This window comes from Ambystoma mexicanum, chromosome 6q, assembly GCF_040938575.1.
Source record: "Ambystoma mexicanum isolate Mex_15411 chromosome 6q, UKY_AmexF1_1, whole genome shotgun sequence".
In the NCBI taxonomy this organism is placed as follows: Eukaryota; Metazoa; Chordata; class Amphibia; order Caudata; family Ambystomatidae; genus Ambystoma; species Ambystoma mexicanum.
In genome coordinates, this window is record NC_090937.1 from 1,065,580,437 (window position 1) to 1,065,593,194 (window position 12,758).

A 12,758-nucleotide genomic window follows, 5' to 3' on the forward strand; every position below is an offset into this window, starting at 1 on the left:
TGTTTGGTTGGGGGCGAGGGGGACATGGGGCATAGTGTTTGGTTGGGGGTGAGGGGGCCATGGGGCATAGTGTTTGGTTGGGGGTGAGGGGGCCATGGGGCATAATGTTTGGTTGGGGGTGGGAGCCATGGGGCACAGTGTTTGGTTGGGGGTGAGGGGGCCATGGGGCATAGTGTTTGCTTGGGGGGTGAGGGACAGGGGACATAGTGTTTGGTTGGGGGTGAGGGAGCCATGGGGCATAGTGTTTGGTTGGGGGTTGAGGAAGCCATTGGGCATAGTGTTTGGTTGGGGGTGAGGGGGCCATGGGGCATAGTGTTTGGTTGGGTGTGGGAGCCATGGGGCATAGTGTTGCACTCCAAGAGTGAACCCAATAATAAAGCTAAAGCAGGCACAGTTAGGAGATGTGCATCCTTTGCTTTTTGAGGAAACCTGACTCAACTAAGGCCATACTCCTCTTGGGCAACCCAAACAGCAAACTATAGCAGTCCAAAATAACGGAATGTCCAATCAAGGGTCAATAAAATATATATAATTTAATTAAACAGACGATATACAATAACTAAATAGAAATAAATTATAACAATGGAAAATGTGTAGTACAACATGTAAGTTTGAAATGCAAATAAAAATCGTTAACCCTCAAATACATATTCTTTTTCCATGTGTTTAATACAAATTGGGGGCTCAAAAAGCCTCATGCCATGCCCCGCCTACCGCCCGCCCACATTTACTTTTCAGCCCACTATAGCCCTCATGTAAGGTACTTTCGCCCCTCTGTCAAAATCAGTTGTGCACCTCTGATCTAGGTATATGTTCCATACTAGTCTAAGAAAGTGATAATGCTCCTTAACATCAGGTGGACTACTAAACCCACCCTTCAAACAGGTCACTATGAACGTCACTAAATACATGATGTCCCATTGGTTACACAAACTATAGGGCCCTTAATTATGCGGCCCCCTACAATTGGTTGGCACTCTTACATCCGTCAGTACTTTTCCACCCTTGATAACAGCATGCAGGCTGGACTTCCAGGTGCTGGTGAGCTGGTCATATCCATAGCTTCCCACCAATGATCATATCATCTAGCATCACCTCAGTGGTCTGCACATCAAATAATGCTTTGAAAATGGCCTTGGAAATGTTCCTTGCCCCAGAGAATTCAGGGGAGTAGAGGCATGGTCTGCCTCTCTGCGAAGGTGTGGTTCGTCATGTTTGTCCAGCTTCACCCCTCCATGTGACTGAAGACCACAAATGTGAGCTCTGGTGTATTTAAAATACTACTATTTATTGAATCTCTGAGGTTTTCCTTGTTTTCGTCCATGTCTTTTGAACAAGAGTTTCATTATTTCACACAATTGTAACTAATGTCTGCTCATCCCTGTCTGATAAGACCTTAACTTCTTGGGACGAATCCAGCCTTGTCTTTCTGAGATTCACTTCTGTAATTCAATTGTTTTTCAAATGTGACACTCTGGAAAGGGCCTTCCTATTCTGGTCCAGCTCTGCTATAGTACATAGTGGAATCATTAATTCTTTATTTACTCCTACATATATATGTGTGCATGCCACATACTTTTCACTACATAACTAGCCTCAAGAATACTTCATCTGCTTGTGTTTCTTTTGCATCTGTACATGTGTAAAATAGCTTGATATCGTCATTGTTTCTGTAACATAAGCCTCTTCATTTTAAGCCCAAAATGTTGCTTATCTTTGATATTTTCCTCATGCCTTATAGACTGTCTTCACTTTCTTGTCTCTGCATCTCTCCTAGGTGCGTCAGTTTCACTTCGTGTGACATCAGCAATCTGCTCTCCCGTTCATTTTTCCTGTTTCTTCTGGGATTTCATTCAAATGGCCATCATACTATTGTGTATGCAAGTATGGCTTTCTTAACGGGAACCTTGCCTCCAGGATTCTCCTCGGTACCAGTATTTTCACTGGTACTGCTCGTGTTGTACACTCTGGCTCCCAACATATAGGCAATATGGGTGAGATGCTTGACGTGGGGTTATTTAGCTTCTTCTCTACAAATTTAAAAATAAACAAACCCACACTGGCTGGTCAAGGAGGAAAGTATTGTTTGACAAAGGGACAGCAGTGAAAACATAAGAGCAGCTACCTGGAGTGGAAATAGAATGAAGAGCATAGGACCAGGGTTTTGAAGATCTGAAATTGTTTAGAGTATCTGGTGAAGTGTCTACCACCCGGCAAGATCAATCTAGGGTTAGTGGCTAAAACTGTAGAAGGATAGTTGTAAGCTAAGGTGACTTCTGGGCTTGGGGAAAAGAGTATAATGGGACTGGAGGCCAGATTAATTGGAATGGTAGTTGCGCACAATGAAAAGGCTTGGAAGGACACCAAAAATAGGTATCCAGGGTATCAGAGTGTTTGGAGGAACATGTTAGTGCATGATCAAAGGAGCCTTTTGTTAGCTTTATATAGCCTCATAAAGTAAAGTGCCCATATATTAATTATGCGTGCCAGATTTAGCATTGCAGGTATGTTACCAAGTGGCAGTAAAACTGTATTGTCTGTCATGATAGGGTTGTGCATCTTTCAGCAAGAAACCCAAGAAGAGGGTTGGGTTTGTATTTGCAATGTCTTGAAATTGTATGTCTAAAGGGGATGGTCCCACAGTGAAGGCAGCCAATGAGATTGTGGGGATTAGATTACCTTGTACAGGGCTAAACCATTTGTATTTTGGGTGATGACTTATAAGGGAACATGAGGGAAATGTGGGAGTGTGTTAACTGTTCTGGAAATGTATATATATATATATATATATATATATATATATATATATATATATATATATATATATGTATATATATATATATATATATATATATATATATATATATATATATATATATATATATAGTACCTGTTCTATGGTTCAGGGAGACTCGGGTTAGTTCAAGTCCAAGTAAGTGTCTAGCCTCTTACAAGCAGTCATTTTGAAATAAACTTTTTTAACTGACAATGTGCATTCACTTCTTGAAATGTGGACTATTTTAGAGTGTAGATACCTGAGGTCAGCCCTGACAGCCTCTAGGGACGATCAGCGGCAGATGATGGACACCCTGATGTAAAAACTGCATGTGGAGATGTTGGTCTCCAGGGTATCCCAACATCAAGACGTGGAAGCCCATAGTAAATGCCTGCAGGCAGAGATGGTGGCTTTGTGGGTATCCCGAAGTCAAGATGGGTAAGCCCAGAGCAAATGTCTGCAGGCAGGGATGCTGAATCTGAGGGAATCCCAATGTAAAGATGCAGAATCCCATTGCAAATGTATGCAGGTCAAGATGTTGGCATTAGCCAATCCCACCATCAAGGCATGGATACCTTGAGCTAGTACCCGCATGATGAAATCTTTGCGACAAGGGACTTCAACTGCCAAGAGATGGCCTCCTTGAGACCAAATCTCTACTGCAGTTGTAGTTGTCAAGAGTGAGCATGCATAATGACTCTGTGGCCACTACCGATGTACATCATCAGGACATTGTAGAGATTTGGACCCTCACAAGTTGCTGTTGCCAATGAGAACCAGGCTTTGGCACTGCATAGTCAGAGTGCACCATCCAAGGATCCATCACAGACTGCTGATCCCAGATGATCCACGCAGGTGTGTCCCTTGGCCATGTGCACACATACCCTTGGCCTCTTGCCCACACCACCTCTTCTTCATGTACCCTGGTGTCCATGAGCCTGTGGAGGTTGTATGCATTTTGTTTTTTTTTCTTTTACATTTATGGCTCCCCCCATCCCCAAGGTTGACCATTTGTGTTTATCTTTTTTGATTGTTGCCCCCATTCAAGGTGGACTATTTTATTTTGTGTCTTCATTCAGGGTGAACTCTATTGATTTTCATCTACGTCCATGGTAGACTATTTCATTTGATGTCCTCATCCAGGGTGGACTATGTCATTTATTTTGTTTCCTCATGTCAGCGCCTTTGACCTCTCAAGGACCTATTTAGTTGGAGGAATGGTCATGCGCCCATGCACAATGGAGTCAACTGTTGTGATGTTGTGGACTGTTACATTCTATATTCATTTTCATATGTGCAGTCAGTATGACTGATTCCTTTAGCTGTTCCAAACAAATGGCCTATGTTGTTACAGGTATCATGCCTAAGTCTGTTCCCACAGTCACTGTGAGGACCCCCGCCCCCACCCTCCAGCATCATATTTCCACCCTAGTCACTGTTACTGAGGGTGTGAGTTGGCTTACATGTCTGTGAGTCTGCATGTGTTCCTTATCAGCTATGCATGTGCTTTGGGTTTCTGGTTGTACATCCACAACTTGCCGCTTGGAGACAGTCTCCTTGGGATTTTCCTATGCATGTCTGTGTGGTGGGAGCTGATGCAGTAGCTTAATTTTTTGAGCGGTGTTCCATTTACACTCTTGTCATGTCAGCCGTGCATGTCGTCTCATGTCCACTGGCCATTCCATGATCAGCAGTGGACTGGCTTATTGGGCACTGTGGTGAACTCAAGGAAGGCCTCTGTAACCTGGGACTCATTTGTGTGGTGCTTCAAATTTTTCTCATTGGAATATGGTTGGCCTTGTAGGTGAAGTGTGATATGGAGTCACTCTGGGTATCATTTCCATGGCCTCTGTTGTTTCCTGGTGCACCACTACCTGTGTTTCATGGGCATGCAAAACACCATGACTGCCTCTTTCTAAATAGGTGGATGATCCAGTTGACATGTATGCATGTGAAATGGTGTATGTAGTGTGCGGTGCATTGCTGCTGAGGTGCAGGTGTTGGATGCCAGTAATTGCTTCTCATGTGCCATGTTGCTGATGTGTTCCCATTAATATGGTCAATGAATGTTGAGGAAAAGGGGTGTGTTACCATACCTTTTCAAAAATGTGTGTGTATCCTGTGGTTGTCTAGATTTCTTAATGGTATTCCTGGACAGCATCTTCCTGATTGGATGGGGGACATGCTGAGGCCAACAGAGACATGCATGTGGAGGGTATGGGTGGGCAGCTGCTAATTTTCCCCATTGCAGGAGCATGTACATGGCAGGGGTGTTTGAAGGTGAGCAGATTAATCTGCATTGGTGCGGAGGGAGACATCATGAACAGAGCCCCTAGGGCCCCTTTGCACGCTCGCATAGGTATGCAGTGCAAAATGATACATGGACTGGCTTGAGGAGTCCTGCATGGACCTGGGAAATTTTACAGCAATAGTTTACTCAGCAGTGCCCTCAGGCCCAAGGCCCTGCAAAGCTGTAATGCGTTTAGTGGTTGCCTGCCCTGCAAAAAGGCCCTGCAGCTCCACCCTGCCAACTGCCTGGTTTTTGCCTCCCGGTGCAAAGCAGCAGGGGGTGGTTGCTTTGCCAGGAGGACAAGGGGCATTTCAAAATCTCTATTGTGACGCAGCCTGATCTCCAAGATGACTGGAGGTGCTGCCCCCTCCCTTGGGTTCCTGCCTTGCATATGGGTTGACCAAGCCCCCTGCCAAGCTTAAGAGCCTGCGGGCCTATTGTTCCTTTACCAGGATGCCAGGGGTCCTTCCCACATGGAACCATTGGAATGCATTGCACTACGAGATGGCCGCTTTTCGAGACAGGCCATCTGGTAGTGGGCCACAGGAATGGATCGAAGGACCAGATGACTGGCCTGCTCTCGAAGTCTGGATGGGTACCAATTAGAAATATTCATCCAGTTGTGTGTATAAGGCGACTGGACACCTTTGCCCAGACCTCCCCCTATGTGACCTAGGGTACATACATTACAAGAAAGCTTAGTCACTTTTCCCCTGAGTGCTGTGGGTCATGTCTCTGCTCCACTTGGTTCTCACTGCCCAACCCGGGCCATGAGGCACACCCGCCCAAGCCCGACAAGGGCCGCACCCCACGAGATGTCCCAGCAGAGCTTGGCCTGCTGAAGGCCCCCTCATGGCCCATGATGGTAGAACAAATAGCATTTGGTGCTTTTCCTAGTGGCCAACTTTTTTTTCTGACTAGCATGGTGTCTGCCTGAAAGTAGAACCTCAGCTGACTTGCATGTGGATAGCAGTGTGTCCTGCCCATGTGCCTCCCTGCACTCAACAAGATCTATTTGGTGCACTTGGTCCATCTAGGGTGGGACTGCTTTGCTGGACTCGGCTGTCGTTTCAAGCAATTAGCGCCACACATCTTGGGACTTTGCCGAGGGTATGCCCCCTCATAGAGGGCCCACTCATGTGGTTGGCTACCCAGTCAAAGCAGAGCAAAGGTTGAGCTGTCGGGCAGCTCACTAATGGTCATATCAGAGTGGATGGGGTTGGGTGGTGTTAGCCCCAGTGGGGGCCCTTTAACCCACGCTGTAGCCCCTTCTTCACCAAGCACGTTTCTACAGCAGTTCTGAATGACTATTCTGTGGGATGCCAATCCCCCCCCCCGTCACCAAACCAGTGGTGGCACATGTATAAATCCCTCCTGCTTTAAATTGTGCCTGATCCCAGCCTCTCCCCTTTGACTCCCCAGAACAGGCTGTGCCGCTGGGGCACGTGTAGTTGACCTGTCCATCCCCCACAAGTATTAGTGGGGTACACGCTCTGATGCTTGGGGCCTACAGATGGCCCAGATGGTGTGAAGGTCAACCTGAGGTGGCGCGTGGCTTCGCTCATTGCCACCCTCCACCAGGTAAGGATACCGGGCTGATCATGCCAGTAGCATATGCTTGTCTCGAAGATTGAGCCATGGACATGTAAGTAAACACTGCCCTATAGTGACACTGCAAATGGCTCACTGAATTAGTTATGGTTCCAGCAAAAACATGCCGACAAATGCCGACCTACCGGGATGCAGACATTTATCAGACTAAAACTATACCTGGCTCGCACATCGGTTTTGGTGACTCTAGCTAAGCTTGGGAAAATTGCATTTCCCTGTGACAGCGTCAATACATAATGATGTCTGCCCAATCAACTTCCAATTAAACTTCCTGTGCCTACCATGATGACCATGGGTACTGAGGAATCAGGCATTGCTTCCAGATAGAGAGCCAGAGAAATGGCTACCACATCCCAGGAAGGCATCAGGTACGCAAATTATCCAGTCCTGACTCCGGGAGGTAGTGACGGAGAATAACAATACAGAACTCTTTCAAGGCACTGTAATTTTAATGAGTACACTTTAAATCCATGAATGAAGATTAATTGAATGACAAGTCTGATGCCAGCAGCAACGCTAATTCCAGTTCGAGTAACGTATATTAAAGTTGCTGCAATTGATAAGCTCGTAATTGGATTGTGAGATCAAGCTGACATTCCAGCGCAAGGGGGCCTAACACCGGTCCCAGCCCCTGCCTCTCGGTGTCCCCTTGATGCTCTTGACTTTGTGTCCTGGAGGTCAGAAGCATTTACTTTGGAGTGGTCAAAGCACGCTGATCACCTGAATACTTCAGCTAGGAATGATGGAATAGGACTCCAGCTCTTTTTTGTTTGTTAACGTTATTGTTTGTACTGGTGCCATGATTAAGAGGGACAGCCAGGGGCATTCATATTGTGGTGCAAGAGGTGAAATTCTTGGACCGTAGTACTTCCAACCATAAACAATGTCAACTAGTGTTCTGATGGTGTTATTCTCATGACCCGTCAAGCATCTTCCGGGAAACCAGTCTTTGGGTTCCGGGCAGAGTAGGGTTGCAAAACTGATAATAAGTGCCTCATCATGAGTTGAGTGGTAGCCCTTAAATGCGGCGTTAACAGTGTTACTGCTGCATTTAAGACTCTGCCCAATCTCGAGTATGGTGTGTATACCCCCAGCTCAGAGCTCAGAACTGGAAAAATGTGCCTTTTCGGCACAATTATCAATGGACTAACAGCGCCCAAAACATGATCCGGCAGTAATACCGCTGGATGGGTGGGCGCTAATAAAGTTGGGCGGTATCATAGCCAGGGTTTACTGCCCAACTCGTGATGATGCCCTTTGTATTGGAATTGACGGAAGGCCACCACCAGTAGTGGAGACTGCAGCTTAATTTGACTCAACACAGGAAACCTCACCCGGCACAGACACAGATACGATTGACAGATTGTTGGCTCTTTCTCTATTCTGTGGGTGGTGGTGCATGGCCGTTCTTAGTTGGTGGAGCAATTTGTCTGGGTAATCCGATGACGAACAAAATTCCTCCATGCTGACTAGTTCAATTTCTTAGAGGCAAATGTGTTGTTCAGCGACTTGAGATTGCGCAATAACAGATATGTGATGCCCACAGATGTCCAGGCTGCATTTGCACTATACTGAATGGATCAGCGTGTATATTCCTTTTCCAAACAGGTGCAGGTAACCGACTGAACCCTGTTCAGGATAAGGATTCTAGATTGCAATTGTCTTGCATTAACAAGCAATTCCCAGTAAGTGCGAGTCCAAAGCTCATGTTGATTAAGTCCCTGCACTTTGTACACACTGCCCATCACCACTAATGATAGGATGTTTAAGTGAGGTCTTTGGATCTAACCCACCAAGGTCGGCAACGGCCCTGACAGAGCACTGAGAAGATGATCAAACTTGACTATCTAGAAGAACTAGAGGTCGTAACAAGGTGGATGCAGGTGAACCTGCAGAATGATCAATAATGGCACAGCAACTGGAGGAAGGGCTGTGGACCCGACCTCAGATGCATCACAGACATGCAAAGACACATCCCGGGGTGCCCCTTGTGCTATGGTCCAGCTAAGTGGAGCAGTCTGTGGCTGGGGCACATGGGGGAAAAGTTGCCAGTGGGCGGGATCCCTTCTGGTGGAGTCGTCCATGACCCAGACGATGGATGCGGATGTCTGACAGGGTTGGGTTAACCTGACAGAGCATCCCAAACCACGCTCTGGAGAGGGAGCACTGAGCAGACCCCCCTCCTTTGCTAGAAACCTCTGAGCTGCCTAGCCGGCCGGGCACTCCTGTCTCCAGCCCACCAGCGTGCGGGTGTTGGTGGGGGCCCCCCATTCAGAAAGAATTTTCTAAGTGGGGGCAGCTGGGAACTAAGGGAAACCTGGCTATTCTCGACCAATGCCTCCACAGGTGTATGGTGGCCTGGCATGCCCAGGGCTGTGAGAAGATGTGGTGAGGCCTGGGGCAAAACATTTGGTGAGTCCCCCTTACAATTTTTTGCACTCGGCCAGCGGCTGCACCTCCGCAAACAGGAGACTCGAGAAATCTCCCCTTGAGTTTGTGTGCAGGATGCCAAATATTGTTTATTACTTCAACTCCAAATCAACTACAGCAAAGTTAGATTTCTCTACTGAAGAAAGGTTCATGCCAGACTAACTTTTGTATTATATGAGTAAATATATATAAGATGGCATGAGCTCTCCACTGCGCCACCTCCAATTCTCTGAGGGTCAGTCACTTTTCCAAGCAAAGAGTTGAGGGCAGATCTCTTTCTTCGGCTGGGGCCTCCCACTGGAAACAGCCTCCCTGCCTCGCTGAAACTTGAGGAGAACCATATCCGGCTCCGGATGCACCTCAAGACCTGTCTCTTTGCTTCTGCCTTTGCTCTTCCTCTCCCTTGCTGATCACCTGCCTGATCCATGCACTGTCACCTGGTCAAGCTCTGAATTCTAGCCCAGGTCCCTGCCTGTCCTGTTGCAAACCCGCTGTGCCTCTTGGCTCCCCTGCACTTGTGGTCTGTATCTGTAACCCTACAGTTCCTGTTGTTGCTCTTATTCTCCACCCGTTGGCTGCACTTATCAGTACCCACACTTGCCACCCGTTGGCTGCACTCTTGTTTCTTCTTTGTTTCTGCACTTCTGCCTCCTACACCACCCTCGCCACTTCTCCCCTCCCCCCTTCCCTGCTCTTGCACGATCTGAATGACACAAGGCCTAGTAAGATCTGTGTTTTGTCCTACTCTTTTATTTCTCCCTCCTTGCCTTGTCGCACCTAGAAACACTTGTGTACAGACACGTTATAAATGCCATATCATATCATTAAGGAGCACCCTGCCCCTGTGTGCGCATTAAAACACACATCATACACAGTGACAAATGATGTACAGTGGAGGCTGGTACATTTCTGAACTTAAGAGGCTTAAATTTTTGTGTCAATTAGGCAGGATCAACAGAGCACAGTGAAGGAGTCCAAATCAAACAAGCGTTGTTTGAGGGGGGTTCTCACTCCCAAGAAAATGTTTGAAACATTGGGTTAAAAGTATGCATTTTACAGCACTTTCATTGCAAAATTGGGTAGAAATCCATACAGTTTGCAATTGGTTTTGTATGGAAGCACATGGAAATTCCCAATACTTGCAAATCACAAATTGTGCATAGGAACATTTTCCAATACATTTCATGCCGCCTTTCCATGCGAGATATGCTAGTATAAAAATATATTCATGCTGGTTGTTGTAATTATGTCGATGCAGGCTGCATCAATATATGCCATTATTACCATGTATGGACTCCGAGCTAGTAAAAATGCCCACAGAAAGTATATCCAGGCTGACTGTGTACCATAAGTGTTATTACTGGCTAGATTGGCCTACATTCAATGTGGGCCAATTTAGCCAAGTAGTATGTTTGCTTTAACCTTGATGCATAGTCCTGTGCATCAAGGGTAAAGCAAAAAGAGCACTGGCAATGCTAACAGTTTGGGCATTCGTGTAGGCATGGGAAAGGCACTTCTGTATTGGTATTAGCTGGCCATTGATAGTGCCAGTGCAAAATGGTTTGAGTACCTGAGCAGCTAATAGCGGTGCCTGGTAAATACCTAATACTTATACACAAGCCAAAACTGTTGGCTTCACCAATGCTTATTTTTAAAAGAACTTCAGCGAAAGACATGCAGGTTGTTTTTAAATTGAGTGGCCAAAGGCAGACCTGATTAAGACATTTTTATTACACCAGTTCTGTGTTTACAACTCCAATGAAGTCATCAACTCTCAGAAGACTCCTTTGAGGAAACACTTGCTGGCACATTGAGGGCAAAGTTTGATGGAAAGGCATGTTTAAAGAGTTCCAGCGAAGAGGTGTTTTGGGTGGGGAGGACAGGAACTGGGTGAGAATTGCCATAGGGATTAGCATGGCCATGAGAAGTCATTTCACTGTTAGCACCTGCATTCATATCCATACATTTTTACGTAATTGAAATCGTGATGTGGGGTTAGCACTTGCATGCTAGGGGAATGATTAGAAGGGAAGTGGTAACATGAGAGATCTCATTCTCACAGCAGTCCTTAAGTGTGACGTTTCAGAAATGAAGGCAAGAGGTAGCTACTTGTAACATTGACGCTTCACCAGAATAGTCTCATTCGAAATGTGGAAAGATGTTAGGTGCCCCCACACAAGGAAGTTTTGCACCTTCCTCACAGCCTCTGACGTTAGCGCCTCTCACAACATTTGAAGTGTTAGTCCCCTCTCCCCCCTGACATTTTAACCTCAGTGCACCTCTGATGCCATGAACCCACCCCTTAATGATGTGGCCCCCAAGGCGGCTACATTTAGGGGTGGTTCTGAACACACACTCACAAAAAACACTTTTCACCCATGCATTCATCCAGCAGGTACACAACTCCATACATGCATGTATACATAAAACCAAACACAGAATTGACACAAACACCAACATGAACGCATGCATTCATACATACACGTATAAATATTAATTTAATTTAAATACACATATACACTTTTAATTTAAAATAAAAAACACTTACCTTACCTCCATGCACCCTTAAAAAGCATCCACGCAGCCGACACGTAGACATGCTGCCTGACAAGGGAGAACTCCTCTCTCATCAGTCAGCGTGATCACGCTGACAACATGAACACACTGACTGACAGGAGAGGAATCCTCTCCTATCAGTCAGCGTGGTCATGCTGAGTATCATGAATACACTGACTGTCAAGAGAGAACTCCTCTCCCATCAGTCAGCGTGATGACGCTGACAACATGAACACACTGACTGACAGGAGAGGATTCCTCTCCTGTCAGTCAGTGTGGTCATGCTGACAAGAGAGAACTCCTCTGCCATCAGTCAGCATGATCACGCTGACAACATGAACACACTGACTGACAGGAGAGCAGCCCTCTCCTGTCAGTCAGTGTGGTCATGCTGAGCAACGTGAACACATTGACTGACAAGATAGAACTCCTCTCCCATCAGTCAACGTGATCACGCTGACAACATGAACACACTGACTGACAAGAGAGAACTCCTCTCCTGTCAGTTAGCGTGGTCATGCTGAGCAATGTGAATACACTGACTGACAAGAGAGAACTCCTCTCCCACTAGTCAGCGTAGGCACGCTGAGCAACGTTAACACACTGACTGACAAGAGAGAACTCCTCTCCCATCAGTCAGAATGATCACACTGACAACATGAACACATTGACTGACAAGATAGACCTCCTCTCCCATCAGTCAGTGTGGTCACGCTGAGCAACGTAAACACACTGACTGACAAGAAAGCACTCCTCTCCCATCAGTCAGCGTGATCACCTTGACAACATGAACACACCGACTGACAGAAGAGGAGTCCCCTCCTGTCAGCGTGGCCATGCAGAGAAACATGAACACACTGACTGACAAGAGAGAACTCCTCTCCCATAAATCAGCATGGTCACGCTGAGCAACGTGAACACACTGACTGACAAGAGAGAACTCCTCTCCCATCAGTCAGCATGATCACGCTGACAACATGAACACACTAACTGACAAGAGAGAACTCCTCTCCTGTCAGTTAGCGTGGTCATGCTGAGCAACGTGAACACACTGACTGACAAGAGAGAACTCCTCTCCCATAAATCAGCGTGGTC